Source organism: Xiphophorus hellerii, chromosome 4, assembly GCF_003331165.1.
Source record: "Xiphophorus hellerii strain 12219 chromosome 4, Xiphophorus_hellerii-4.1, whole genome shotgun sequence".
Taxonomy (NCBI): Eukaryota; Metazoa; Chordata; class Actinopteri; order Cyprinodontiformes; family Poeciliidae; genus Xiphophorus; species Xiphophorus hellerii.
In genome coordinates this window covers 29,541,923-29,556,778 of record NC_045675.1, presented here as the reverse complement: position 1 = coordinate 29,556,778, position 14,856 = coordinate 29,541,923, and the positions used below count along the sequence as shown (strand labels likewise).

At 40.8% G+C, this 14,856-nt stretch overlaps 1 protein-coding gene across 1 annotated transcript in view; it reads left to right on the top strand.

Moving 5' to 3' along the window:
* Positions 1 to 14,856, top strand: part of LOC116719118 (myocyte-specific enhancer factor 2A-like) — a 50,279-nt gene that overhangs the window by 4,063 nt on the left and 31,360 nt on the right. Inside the window, 1 exon segment of the mRNA XM_032561510.1 lies at positions 5,322 to 5,407. The gene's annotated coding sequence lies outside the window, so the exon portion shown is untranslated.

Below are 14,856 nucleotides of genomic sequence, written 5' to 3'. Positions count from 1 at the left end.
CCCTCTATGCGTTGATCTGTATTTTATGTGCTTATGGTATTTTCTTTCTTTTTTTAATCTTTGATACTTTGTCTTTTAGCCTTCTGCATTTGCTGCAATATTAATTGCCCAAATTGGGATACGAATAAAATGAATCTGAATCTGAATTACCTTGCTCTGATTTTATTTTATTTTTTTTTAGAAGTTTCCGACAAAGTATGAAATTAAAACACAATATTTTTGAGCTTTGGTTCTAGAGGTGAAGCGGAATTTTGTGGCATAAAACGCCACAATATTTATCTAGGAAAGTATTATCTTGTTCCTGTCCGAATTACTTCGCTTGACTTTGACTCTTATCCTGAAGTAACAAGCTAACATTTCCTGAGTTGGAAAGCTAACATTTTGAGGGCGTTGACTATAAAGTCTTCTACTTAGTCACATGAACACTGAAGAAGCTACCGTCACTTTTAAATCACAGGTGTGGCTGAGTTTTTATGCCAGGTAGAGATACAAAGACAAATTACAAACAATTTGTTAAGCTCTGTGGAAAAAATATTGCCATACATTTTGCCAGGGTAGCAGTACTGAAGCTAGCATCGGAGGTTTCTTTTAGTGATAATCTAAAGGATTATTTCAATGGTTTTCTTTAAAGGGTACATATCATTTTTACAATTGTTTCTTTTCAGCCTGTTTCAGGTTTATAGCTGATATTTAAATTCCCTTCCAGGACATCAAATAAAGAAATATGCAACAAGTAACGGTAACCACAAAGCAGTCCTGAAAGGACGTTAGCAGTGTAACGTTAGCCGTCAGCAGTTACATTTGGATCGCAGAACATGGGCTGAATTGAAATCAGTGGTGCCTTTTCAGGTCATAGTATTGACCTTATTCCTGAAATCTAAGATTCCAGCTGTTTCACAATCCAGTGGGGAAAGGGGTTTTCAGCAGATTTTGTGGAAATCCATCTATTTTATGTATGTTTACGTTTTGCAGAGTTCACCCAGATTTCCTGAACAGATGATATTTATAAAAACGATGTTCACTCTTTTCTTTTTCTGTCACTATTAAGCGACCACACATCCGGTCGACATAGTCAGGTTATTTTTTTTCAAACAGAAAAACAGTCCAGGTCCTCAGATATGGTGCTCACCAATTTATTTTATTCACACAAATCAGGAATGGGGAGACAAGACCGGGTGGGGGGGTGCTGTGTGACTTCGCTGCGGACTAGGGTGGGGGGTCGCGCAACAACACTTTGCTTGCACATTTGCTACGGACTGGGGGGGGCAAGACTGCGCTGCGGACCCGGGGGAGGGGGGTTGCGCACCAAGGAAAAAAAGTATTTATTTACTTCTTCCGCGACCCGGTACCAATTGGTCTACGGGCCGGTACCGGTCCGCGGCCGGGGGTTTGGGGACCACAGCTCTATGGTACGCATAATGATGCAAGTTGGAAAAAAAATGTTTGGGATGTTTTTTTGTTTTTTTTTTACATAAAATAAACCAAGTAAACATAATAAAGAGTTCAGTGCTCCATACAGAACCCATCCATCCATCCGTCCGTCCATCCATCCATCCATCCATCCATTTTCTATCACCCTTGTCCCTAGTGAGGTCAGGTGGGGTGCCGTTGTCTATCTCCAGCTAAGGTTCCGGGCGAAAGGCGGGGTCACCCTGGACAGGTCGCCAGTCTGTCGCAGGGCTTCCATATAGAACCCAAAGAATTATATTACATAATTTTTGATGAGACATAAACATCCAAGTAAAAGAAAAAACCCCATTCTAAAACATCATGCATCTTCCGGTCTATCCAAAAAAACTCTGCAAACTGTAGGAATGGTTAGCATTTATTGTACTCAAGTCAAATTTATTGTGAAAAATTTCTCCTTATGAGAATTTTGAATTATTGTCATAAATTAACATTTTTGAGGGTAAATAAAAGAAAAAAACAAAACTGACAGTGTGGTCGGAAGTGTTATTTTTTACTATTTTCTCCACTTTTTGTTCCACAAGAGCATCAGTAAATATCAGTAAATTCAAAAATATGATGAAGTGCAGTTAATGTGTGCAGCTTTTTTAAGAGAGTGGTGTCTTAAAGATGCCTGTTGTAATTGGAAAAGTTTTTCAAGAACAATATTTGTGTTTGCGGCACTACAAATGCAGCGCCATAGTCACAGCCATACAGGTACCTATGGTAAAAAAAAAGGAAATAAATGTGTTTTTTAATCATAATTTTCAATGTTATCATAATAGTACCGCAAAAATATCGCAATAAAATCCTAAGTCCATATCATCCATCGCTAGTGGGAGCACATTTTCAAAAAATGTGTAACTGCGAATGAAGGCTTCCATCTTTATCACTTCTCCTTGTTCTTGTCTGTCTTCTTCTTCTTCTTCTTCTTCTTCTTCTTCTTCTTCTTCACTGCTTTTAGTTTTCATATTTCATCGGCTGGGCTGGCAGCATGTTCCATCAGCTTCAATTATCCACCCCGTCAGCCGACCGCCGTCGCCTGTCTGCTGGCTTTAGTGATTACAGGCTTCAGGGGACAGGTAATCAGGTCACGGTGACGGTCCGCTGAGACAATAAGGAGCATGCGGGATGAAAGAGCGCTTCCGTCTTCAGCCACTAATGTCACGGCAACCGAATACATCTCTGCCACGAGTCGTGTCGGGGTGCAGATGTTAGCGGAGGCTTGTTTTCTGACAGTGTTCGGGCTCAGGCCGGACTGCTATGTAGCACCGATGCACAACATTTCCTGATGCAACGGCGGGTGGAAAGTTTCCAGCTCGGTCCGTTTGGCATTGTGTCTCTGCTTTTCGTAAAGGATCCAGTCCTGTTGGATTCATTCGATGGAAATCCGACGCAGGCAGACAGGCTCTTTGCAGAAGAGTGCGAAGCGGTCACACCTTGAACTTGGTCACCAAGGTTCGAGTCTTTCAAAGTTTTAAACCGCTGAGGCTGTGTTGTCATTGTAGGTGGTAAAATGTACTGATACCGCTTGAACATTACCACATTTTGTTGCATTGCAAATGTGTTTCTCTGGGAATTTACGTGACAACCAACAAAAAACTCAAGTTCTGTCTGCTGAACGAGAACATGTATAAACAGCTCTCAGTCTTCAGATTTTTAAATGTATATATGGGAAATTACTTTAACAGGAAGTCTCGCATAAACAGAAGATGTAGGTGTGAATTGGTGACTCGTGCCTTTTTGGATAACTGTTCTTCATTCAGTGAAGTTACACACGGTGGGTAGATTATCTGGAAAATGTACTCTAGTAACATTAGCAATGCTTCATAATAATAATACTCAAGTCAAAGTAACTATTATGGTATAGTAAAACTAATCTCAAAAGTATTTTTCCCCTCAAAAAAGTTACTCAATTAAATATAACCGAGTCACTGTAACTGCCTCTGACTAAAGCATCCTGTGTTGTTTTCTGTGTTCCTTTACTAACAGGTCTACTGAGGTACTTGTGGTTTTCTTTCAGCAATAGGTTTCTACTTACCACTCTACCAAGTTGAGTACTTTTGCAAGAGACCATAGTAAGTTTTGGTGTTAGTTGTTGCTCACACCAACTATTTCTTTCACCATTTCAGATTCACATTTAGAACATGTAAATTAATAAATAAATCTGTTTTTTTGCCCACATCTAAAATTGTTGGTTAAACCCAATTGATGTCCAACTTCAGCTGCTGTCTGTTCTGCCAACACTCCATTCGTTTGATTCAACAAGATATATGTCAATTTAATGTTTTGTTTTAGATATGGTCCTGTTAAATAGACTAATGGTTAATTCACACCAGGTCTGTTTAGTCCGCTTTAATCAAACTCCAGTTCGTTTACCTAGAAAGTCCGGCTCGTTTGTGGAGGTGTGAAAGCGTAATCAAACTCTGATGTGGACCAAAAAACGTGAACACTGGTTCGCCTACAAACTTCAGTCTCGGTTCGGCTAAACTGAACTCTGCCGCAGTTTAAATTCGTAAAATGCCAAGCGGAATGGAGATCGCTCCAAAAGCAAGAAGTAGACTATGGTGCAGGGCATTCTGGGTAAATATAACCAAAACAAACACATGAGTCTAACGCTGGCGAGAAAAATGGCTCGTGGTCTTTTACCAAAGACAAAAGAGAAATGCTACAACGGCTAAAATCTCACACCACTCCATTTTCCTTTATGTTTTGTGAAGAAGGAAGTCATGCTCTGTGCCGTCTTCTGAGGTTTTTGTGTCGTTGCCTTCAGTGGTTCTTGCTGAATGCCGCAACAAATGAAGGGTGTGGACAGGTTTTTAAAGGTTCTGTTTCGTTTGACACAGTGCAGTGAGAAAAAGAACTGTTTCAGCTGAACATAAAACAAATGTTGCCATTTTGGTCCCCAGTCCAACAGAGTCTAGTGAACTATCAGGTATGAAAACATCCTGACTCTCCTGCTGGTTACTGTCTAAGATGGCAGACAGGCAACTGATGTGACAGTCGTCTTTTCAGACATGATGGAACTGCTGACAGGTTTCCTGTAGATGGAAAGACCAACTTTTAAAATCAAGCTGTTCCATATGTATTGAACCTGTTCCTGAATATGGGAACTATTTTTTTCTATTGAAGGCATTTTATTCACCTCCTTGCTATTTTATTGAATAGAAATACCATTTCTGTAACTTGCTGTCCAATATTCTACTTTACCGCCATAGTCCATTTTATCATCTAGAGTTAAAATGAGGTGATATTCTATGGCAACAATATTGTCATAAAACTAGAAGTTTTCTAGTTTTTTCTCTCATCATAGGCTATTTGGGGCCATGTGGTTAACAGTAAATGGCAACACTTTGGAAGGAAAGGCTTTACTATTTTTAACCAAAGTCAGAGAAAACAGAGGCTCCACTGTAGGTGTCTGCTTGTCTTAAGTATTTTCATTGAGGGACTAAATTGACTCTTCAAAAACAGTTTTTCTAGTCAACTATATGGTCTCCTGCTGCAAATTCAAGCTCATTCGGGCTGATTGCTGGTGTTGACGGCTGAACTATTCTCCATCACTCCCAGCAGTAGTGGTTCAAAGGTTTCTTCCTGATCTGAATGTCCGGACCGGTGCTGAAGTTCAGATCAGTCTTTGTACATTATCACAGTTGGTTCTCTCTCTCTCTCTCTCTCTCTCTCTCTCTCTCTCTCTCTCTCAAGTTCCTAGTTGAGAGCTGCTTATGAGATTTCTCCTTCACTCCAATTAAGAATTAAGTCTGTTCCTTTCTGGATTTAAACACGTTTGGGAGGCAAAAGCTTATAGTTTCATTACTTGGCAATCACAAGTTAGAAAGACATGGACCTAATCTCTTTCTGCCTCTCCTCTCTTTCAGAACCGCGTTGTTCTGGGGAAGTTTCTGTGCAGTTTCTCCACAGTCCTCTTTCCATCTTCACTCCAGTCCAGCTGCCTCTGGCCAAGGTAAAAAAAAAAACTTTAATGCGAGTGTTTCACTTTAAACTGTTATCTTTTTCTCTACCACGATTCAAATGCATTTCTAGGTGGTCTGTCCCCCTCTTTGCTCCTTGGCTCATGGATGTTAAACTTCCTACATATCTTCGAGATATTTTCAAAACTTTCATGGTGGAACAATAGTAACCTTTTGGGACTATCCAGTTTGGGGTCATTTGCAGTGAGATTTCAAAATGTCTCGCCAATAATTCACCAGACAAACTCTTATTTCCCCCTTGAAACTAATGCACACAATCATAAGCTCAGGAAGGGTTTTTTTATTTATCTTTGTTCATGGTCTACAGTGTCTTACATTTTTCCTTATTTGCAGAATAATTCGTAAAGCTTATATAAAATATTTGAAAAATAAAATACAGCTTACGAAGTTGAAACACCTAGCAGAATAATACTTCATGTTCTAGACTCGAGTCCTGTTTTTTGTGTGTGTGAATAAATAGTCTGAGGAGGCTTCAGTCTTATCACTTTCTAAGAGGATTTTGATGGTGTCATTGCAAAGTATGATTGCTTTTGGCCAACGTCGCTCATGATTGCTTGATTGAATTAACGTTTTCCTTAATTCACTGTCTACTCCTGATCCCAAGATGACTGAAATGCGCCAACCATTGCTGCAAGATTTTTGATTAGGCAACAAAAAATACCACAGTGCAGTGCAGAAAATAAAGCAAAATGGAAACGCAACAAAGAGGTGATGAAGAAAATTTCCAAGCTGGCAGGCTTTGTTAAACCACTTAGTTGGGTTGGAACGGAACCAGTATCCCTCTCGCCTTACCCAAACATTAGTCTTGCTAACGTGGGTGCCGACACGACATGGTGCTGTGAGTAAATCGGTGGCTAATGAAAACATCAGCGATGGGGAAAAATTGACAGGCTTAGCAACAGCCTTCTTCTCCAGATCACACTTTAAACGCACAAACGGTGTGTACATCCAAAGACTGTGGATGCTTTACTCTCCATTTACTGGAGTTGCTGTGTTTTGGATTTGCATGCTGCATTTACAGCTACGCTAAAAGTCAGCTGTGCCTTAAAACGGATTTCGGTGATTACAGAAGCCCACCAGAGAATGCATGAAGGAGCATGAAAACTTCAAACATCACAGAAAAACAATGCTGACATCACACTTGCAACATCCAGCGGACAAGGGTACTATGTCAAGAATATCAATTACATTGCTTTATACTTTAGAGCTGGGACTAATCTCTTGTTCTTTGCATCGTGCCCTGCTGTGAACTTCCTTCCTCTTCCTTGTGTTTAATGGAAATGTTCTGGTCTGTTGGAAATGAAGACTCTTCCTGTTCCAGTTGAGATGCTCCTTCCACACTTGGCAGACTGCTGACTGCGTCTGACCGCTGGGCCTCACACCCAGACCTGTGATGCTAAAAATGCAACAGAGCGGCTTAGAAATGACACTAAACAAATACAGAAATCAAACAAGACAATGTCCAAATATTAGCCTTGCCGTCCACTTTGAGGCAGTCGCATAAACCCGCCTTTGTTGATTGCCGTAAATAGGTCGTCGTTTGCTCTGCCAGTTGAAACAGCAGTGCCCGGTCTAGGACTAGATGACTTGGCTCAGTAAACTTTCTGTTGATTTAAAAGGCTTAGGTCCAGACCAGAGTGTGGTCACTGGCCGCTTTGGGATTTTGCGCTGGTCTTCATGATTCAAACCTTCATTACTTCAGGTTCTGCTTCTAGAAACCCTTCTTTGGTACTCTGCTGACGACTGGTTTGTTGCAGCAGCACCCGCTTTTCAATCCATTTGGAGTGCTTTTGACTTTTAGGAGTTTTCCTCTGATTCCTGCTTTGCCACATTGTGCGAACACAAGATTCTACACTACTGCATGGCTGCTCCGAACCCCTGCGTCTGTTGTCTTGCTTTGCAGCAACACTCAGGTAGGATAATCAACCTCAAAACTCACTGTTCTGATATTAAAACCTCTAAACTCTTTCTGTCCTGTGTGTGAACTTTAAGAATCCTTCTACTTTGTGACTCAGTAATCTAGGAGAAAGCAAAGCAAAGCTGTAAAAGATGTGAGGGTGTACGGGGGTGGAGCGGTTGAGACAGAGGCGAATAGCTTGAAGGTCCCTTATGATGACGCTTCAGAACTGCTTAAGATTCACTTTACAGCATTAAAAGGAACTTTTTACTTTGCTGAAAGCACCGAATTTCAATGAGATCAAGAACAAATATAAAAAAAAATGTTTAAAAAAAATTAGTTTTAACATCATTTAGCAGATCAAAAGCTTGGGTTGGGGCCAGAGATACTTCACGGTTGTACGTCTCTTTGAGCGTCTTCACTGAGTGGTGCAAATCTTACAATAGAAATGTACATGAAGACTTTAGAACCTTCTCTGTGCTGGGTGACTAGAAGCCTTCAGTCTTTATTTCTTCGTTGTAATACTTACTGGACAGTCGGACTGAAACTTTGGGCAGCATGCAGTAGCATGGAAGAGTATTCCTATTTCTTTGTCACATTACAGCCACAAGCTTCAATGTATTTAAATGGAATGTTATCCTATAGACTGGAGTTCACAGATAAATCGGCCCCGATTTTCTTAATTTTGGGTGATTAGTGATTGGCTGATACTTAAACGTGAAACCGGCCTTTTAGAACCAACTTATCTATTTGCAAAGGTCTGAAAATCAGTCACTATCCCCTTTTTGTTTGTGAGAGAGGACTGAATAATGAATTAACTAACTAATGTTAACAATAGTCACCCCACTGTTGCCAACTTATTGACTTTGCTGCTGTATTTAGTGACTTTTCAGACAAAAATATTAGTATCGGCTAACATCGGATTCAGCAGGTCGGACTTTTTACAGATCGATGATCGGTCAGAAAACTGCAATCGGTGCTTCCTATATAGACCAACACAAAGTACCACACAATTGGGACATGGATTTCAAAAAGTTTTGCAAGTGAAAATGTAAAAAGTGTGGGACACCCTACATGTTCAACCCCCTTTCATTCTTACGGCTACTGAATAAAATCCAATGCCACCAATCGCCTTCAGAAGCGCATTTAAAGTTCAGCAAAAAGACCTCAAAGTTTGTTGACATGACAACTACCCAGAACTCATAGAAGAATAGCAAGAGGAAAGCCATTGATGTGAAAGAAAACCATAAAAAAATATATTTACATTTTGTCATTAGGCATAAAGAAGCAGGTGGTGCAGAAAAAGATTTTGGGGTGTGAATACTTTTGCAAGATGCAATAGGAGACAAACAAACCCTAGTTTGAATTCTTTCCATATGATTTTAGTAAAATCATGTCTGTTTGGAAGCAAAACATAGCAATTAAATATAAATAGCTTCCTTAAACCAAAGGCCTCGTCTAGAAAAAATAAGGTCACTCTTCTGTATACCTAGAAATATCATTGTTTCTTTACTAGAACAATTGGACTAAAAGCCATGTAATAATTTAAACTAACTGGTTTTATCCTTTCTTTATGTGTGTTCATCTGAAATGTCTGAAATAGTTTGCTCAATGGGCCAAACTCCAGTTCAACAATTGGAAGCTGGATTTCTTGGTTTGTTTTGGATAAATAAGAATAACGAAAGCCTCGCCGCATTTAAAACGGCAGCTTGAGTTTTAATCTCTGTTACAGGCATGACATCAGTGTCTCTGTGTTGAGACAGGAAAATCTTAGCACACTGCTGCTGCCATAAAAGCAACACAATAATGAAATGACATCACAGCGGGCCAGTAATTAAATGAGCAGACTGCTGTCTTGGAGGCTTTACTGGGTTGGAAGATTGTGAGTAACACTGGTGCACAGGAACACGGTGGAGCAACTGGCTGAAATTCACAGACGCATTTCCGTCTTTCAGTTTTTCTCAAAATTTAAACAGGAAGATGTGTAAATATTTTTTTGTATCCTTATGAATTAAAGCTAACATTAGGATCTGAAAAATTGGTGTTTAAGAGTCTAAAGGAGTAGCAATATTAGGCCATGTTATACTTAGTAAATGTTCATAAACCAATCTATAACAATTACTCTGAACGAGGAATAATTTACTTTTTCACAGAGAGGGATCTTTTATTACATATTGAAAAAAAGAACCTGGAGTTTTCTGTCTTTGCCTCAGCCGTAGAATTTTTTAAAATCAAGACTCAAATACATGTCATCCTTGGTGGTGTAAGAAAACGGAGTCTCCAGAAACTTTGAGCAGCACTGATGCGATGTTGGCAAACAGAAATTTTAATGTTTCACATTAGAAACCTTACTGATGACTGACTGTGACAGTTCTCTCTCCCTTCTGGATTAAACCATTCTGCTGAGTCAGATTAACCAATCAAATGAACCCTTGATGCTCATGCGACTCTCCCAATGCTAACCCATGGTTGATCTTGCTACCATTATCTTTTAGGTTCAGTCTAAAAGTCTCCACAAATGCTTATTCTGGCCATAAGTACATCATGACCGATGGCCTGTAATCTCAACCATGTAATCACGTCATTGTGAACACATGTATGGAAACACATCCTTCACACTGTCAGATTTAATGCAATCAATACAATGTAGCTACAACAAATCATAGAATAATCAAAGCTTTGTCAATTTCTACATGGGAAAAACATGATTATTTATTTAGGAAGAGTTTTAATATGTATTGACAGAAACAAAAAAGTCCTGCGCTCCATGGACCCAATCTAAGATATGGGCATCAGGTGCCATGGCAGTCAGTGTGACCGGTCAAATACATTACTGACATACAAACAATGAAGGAATATGATTCGAAACAAAATAGCAGGTCAAATACGCATACATACACTACTGTAATCCATTGTGATGGTTGCATTGGGTAGTTATTTACAGTCAACCAACATTACTTACACAGGAAACAGTGGTAGGAGGCGCCGAACCACCAATTATCTTCCTGTGTGAAACATCTACTGAGAAGCGGAACATGTACAGTGTTTCTTGTACGTAGCTGCTAAATAAGTGAGGCAGTATTAAGATGAATGGAATACCGCCTGTATGTTTGCTTTTTCTACAGTTATCATTTTGTATCACAGACTTACCCTGATTCTCAGTACAGGTTTCAAGGAGGATGACCATTGATGATGGTCTCCCATCATCAGTGATCGATGGATGGCCCTCCAACTCTCATTTACACATCCACCCTGTGTAACAAGATGGTTTCCATAAACCGCAATGTCATTTTTGAGATTCAATTCTGTTCAATCCAAAAATACTTTATGTAATCCAAACGGGAAATCAAATGTTGTAACTTGCGTCATCCAAGTGTCTTCAAAGAGTCGTTGTGGACGGTGATGCTGTGGGCAGCAAGGATCTACAGTAATAGTCAGTTTGACAATGAATCTGACATGTGTTTGCTGTATGACTGCCTCATGACAGCTTAATTTCCAGACAGCACAGACGACATTCCACAGCAACAGCTGACACCATCAGTTCCTGATAAGTACTGCTAATCCACCTCATTTGCTTTTGCCTCTCCTCTTTTGATTTTCCGTATGGATAGAAAGTCGGCCAGATAGACATTGGGAGTCGGGGATATGATCCTTGGGTTAGGGTTAGACCAAGGGTCGTAGTTCAGGTATTATTTGAACTTTTGAGCTGCTAGTTAGCTGCTCCCAGCTGTTAAAAAAAAAACAACCTTGTCAATGTGTACACTGCGGTTACGCATTGAAACAGCTGTACAGTAAAAAGTAAATGCGAAAAAATCCTTCCAGCTGCAATGCGTCCAAAACCAGAGAGAATAATTGTCCAAACATGCAACAACTCAACCCAAAAAATTATGAAGAAAAGCCTTCAAAAATCAGAACAAATCTGAGAGCCACTCCAACATAATGCCACAATGAGGGATGCAATTTAAGAATTCATGAGAGGGATTGGATCTGTTTGAGATCTTAGAAGTCCACTTTGGCTTGTCTTGTACTAGCCATTAGCTTTAGCTTCTAGGACCAACTAATCAGTACTTGTATTAAATGAAGACACCAAGAGAGTCTTCTATTGGACGTAAGATTAGCCTTTCTAGCTCTCAGAATACAGTGCAGCCGAACGTTTTCAGATCAGTTTTACTAGACGTTCTGCTCTGTCATTGGGTAGGTTTATATGGAACCACATTCGCCGCTTCAAACTGGTGACACGTGTGCTGCTGTGTTCCCTCTTAGCCTGGCTCATATTGAGAATCATTTGCATAAACAAATGCTAATTTCATTGTTGCCTCCTCTAAGTAGGTCTAACGCCGTCATATTTAGCATAAATTGTCATTTTCCTTCCTTACATCAAAGGAAACTCCGATTAACAAGTGGGCATGTGGAGAGAGTAGCAACATAAACAGGGACGTGTTAAACACTCCAACCAGTAAACAAACCCGCTCTCCCTCCTCCTCCCTCAGGGAGCTGGTCCACCACATAGACTTGCCTGTTTACTATCTAGAAGTTCCTCCAGGAACTTCCACAAGAAACTCCATTTATGGGAACTTCAAAGCTCGTCCAGGCTCGGTGAGTGTGTGTGTGTGTGGGGGGGGGGGGGGGGAACTTTTATCAACCCACATCTTTATGCCCTGAGCTGAAAGCTTCTCTTTGCCTGCTTCTCTCGTGGATACAATGCAAATAAGCCGCTGCAAGAAGGAAGTTTGAGCCTGAGCCTAAAGGGAAGGGGAAGAGAGAGCAAGACGATGAGCAAAAGCTGCAGGAAAGGTGAAGCTGCAAATAAAGAATGCAATCTCAGTCAGTATGTACTAGTTCAGCAGTAAAAAGTAAAGGGTGAATTTTTTTTGTATCTTACCAAGGCTTTTTCCACTCTGACAGTCGGGATCACCTCCACAATTTACAGAAACAAAACGCTGTACTGTCCCTGACATATTGGAGACAGAGATGTCTTTATTCTGCTGCTAGCAGAGGATTTGAGGTTGGGGGGTGGTGTTTGTGTTAACTAGTGGTGTGTGCTGGATAGCACTCGTTTCAAGCTTCATTGATTCACTGTTGGAGAGACCCGGTGCACAGATCATGTTTGGGTCATCCCAATTAGAGACGAACTCAAGGTCTTTAATGAGGAGAGGGGATGAAAGGGCTTGCCAATTACTCTCTGGCACTTTGTTCTGAAAACAACCTGGTGCTGTCAAGACCCAACTTGATTAACCTTCAATGGCTCTAACATTGTTTATTCTTTATGTGAAGAAAAACTTGAAAGGGGATGGAGGGTAGTAATTAGCGCTCATGATGCGTCAACTGCCTTTTCAAAAAATGCAATTTTTACGCTTCAAGTGATACCCTTTTGATTGGGGTTTATTGGGATCAACAGTCCAGTGTCACACGCGTCTTGCTATGTAGGGCCTCTTTGACACCAACTGAATACTAAATGAACGCACATGGTGTCCTTGAGTGTCTGGTTCACAGAATGTAATGCCAGTGCTAACATTGGAACCCCTCTTGCTTGGAATCCCACATGACAACAAAAAAATCATAGGTGTAACAGGTCTGGTCCTTTAGTGTGTGGCGTACAGCCACTTAGCAAAGACAACACATCAGACACAGACAGGTTTAGCTCACCAGCATTCAGATGTCAGGGGGGAAATCTGTCAAAACTTCTGAAAATCGAACATGAGCCAAATATGGCCGACTTGGCAGAATGGAAGAATGATTATTAGAGAAAATAGTAAATGGCCTGTACTTTATATTCATTTTATGAAATCCAGAGGACACCAAAGCACTTCACACTACATTCATTGATTCACCCATTCACACACTGATGGTGGCAACCTACTGAATTGTAGCCATGGAGAAGCGAGGCTGCCATTAATCAGCGCCACTGGGCCCTCTGACCACCACCAGGAGGCAAGGCAGGTGAAGTGTCTTTCCTGAGGATACAACAACAGAGGTGGATGGAGTGGGGATCAAACTGGAAAAGATGATGATGGCAACAAATAGAAAATACAAACAAATGTCTCAGGCGTCGAGCAACATGCTGAAATATCAGGCCAAGACAATCCAACATGTCGGATATCTCTCGATGTCCTTCCGGGTGCACCGGATCACTCTTCACACCCCACAAACAGCAGGAACATCTCATAAGATTATCTTTAGAGCCTTCATGATAATCATAGCATCTTCAAGATTGTATAAAATTGGCATTATTATCTTGCCATGTGAACCAGGCAGAACTTCCTTTCTCGTTCAACGAAGTTGTTCAATCTGTGGTCTGTAGAGATGTGGTCCACTAGACCACACAAGCTCTTTATTTTGTGCCCGGTCCGGTGGTGTTGCACCAACCCCTCATGCAACCACCCCACATCCCCGCTGTCCAACCGTGACATTTGCTGCTCTCCTCTTGAACGACGAGCTAAAGGAGGAAGAGTTAAAAAGCAACAATCAGGTGAAATACATTGATGCAAGTTGATTTCATGCCTTATGAATGTAGGATTATGAAGACTTCTACAATGTATTCGAACCTTGACGCGCTAACAGCTTGCAGGAAGCACTATCAGCCCACCAGCATCTCTGTTTTCGACCTTATTTCTCTGGGAAGGTTTTCAGATAAAATCATCTGGTAACTTAGTGTAAAAAAATGCAGCATATTTCACACATGCAGGTGCAGTCTGTGTGAGCGCAGCAATGATAAACGAGATATTGCCTGATGTAAAAACTGACTGACTGAATGTTTACTGCGGTCTTACCGTACTGCGGCCTTAAATGGGAAAAATTGCACTAGTATGAAGCTAAAGCCAGCGGAGGGTTTGGCATAACTATGTTAATGAATTATTGTTGTTAATTATTGGTGACGCTGTGAATGTTCAGGATGTCATCTGTTGCTTCTGGCTTGTTTGATGTGCTGCCTCCACGCTCAGTTTCACAATGATGCACAGCTGAGCCAGAAAATGTTATCTGCGTGGTGTGTGTGTGTGTGTGGGGGGGGGCTGCGGTCGGACAGATGATATCAGCACTCCCCCTCTGAGAGTCATACAGTTCACAGCACAGGAAGTGATGTAGAAGACTGTGTTAACAGGAAGCTGGCTGTTTGGAGGAGTTTACATTGGGTTCTCTCCACATCTCATAGATTTGTCATTATTAAATCAACTGTTCCTTCCTTTCGATTACGGCACGGCGAAACTGTGAGGCAGTCATCGTTTGATTTGTTTCTCGTACGTCTTCGTTTCTTCTGCTGGAAACTTACTGAGGAAAGAAGAACATACTGAAGGTTAGAAAACTCATCCAACAGGTTGTATGTGACTGCACTTTGTAATCGGTACTTGTCACCTAACCTGACCTCATGACAAATGGTGTAACAACTAAGTTAGCAACAGTGATACACATTGCATGTTGACATTTTTAAATGCCATTGATTATGGATGTCATGATACTCTCTGCTCTTAAGACGAGGCAGTGTATGGAACTGAATTCATAAAAACAAGATGAGATGGGGGTTATAGC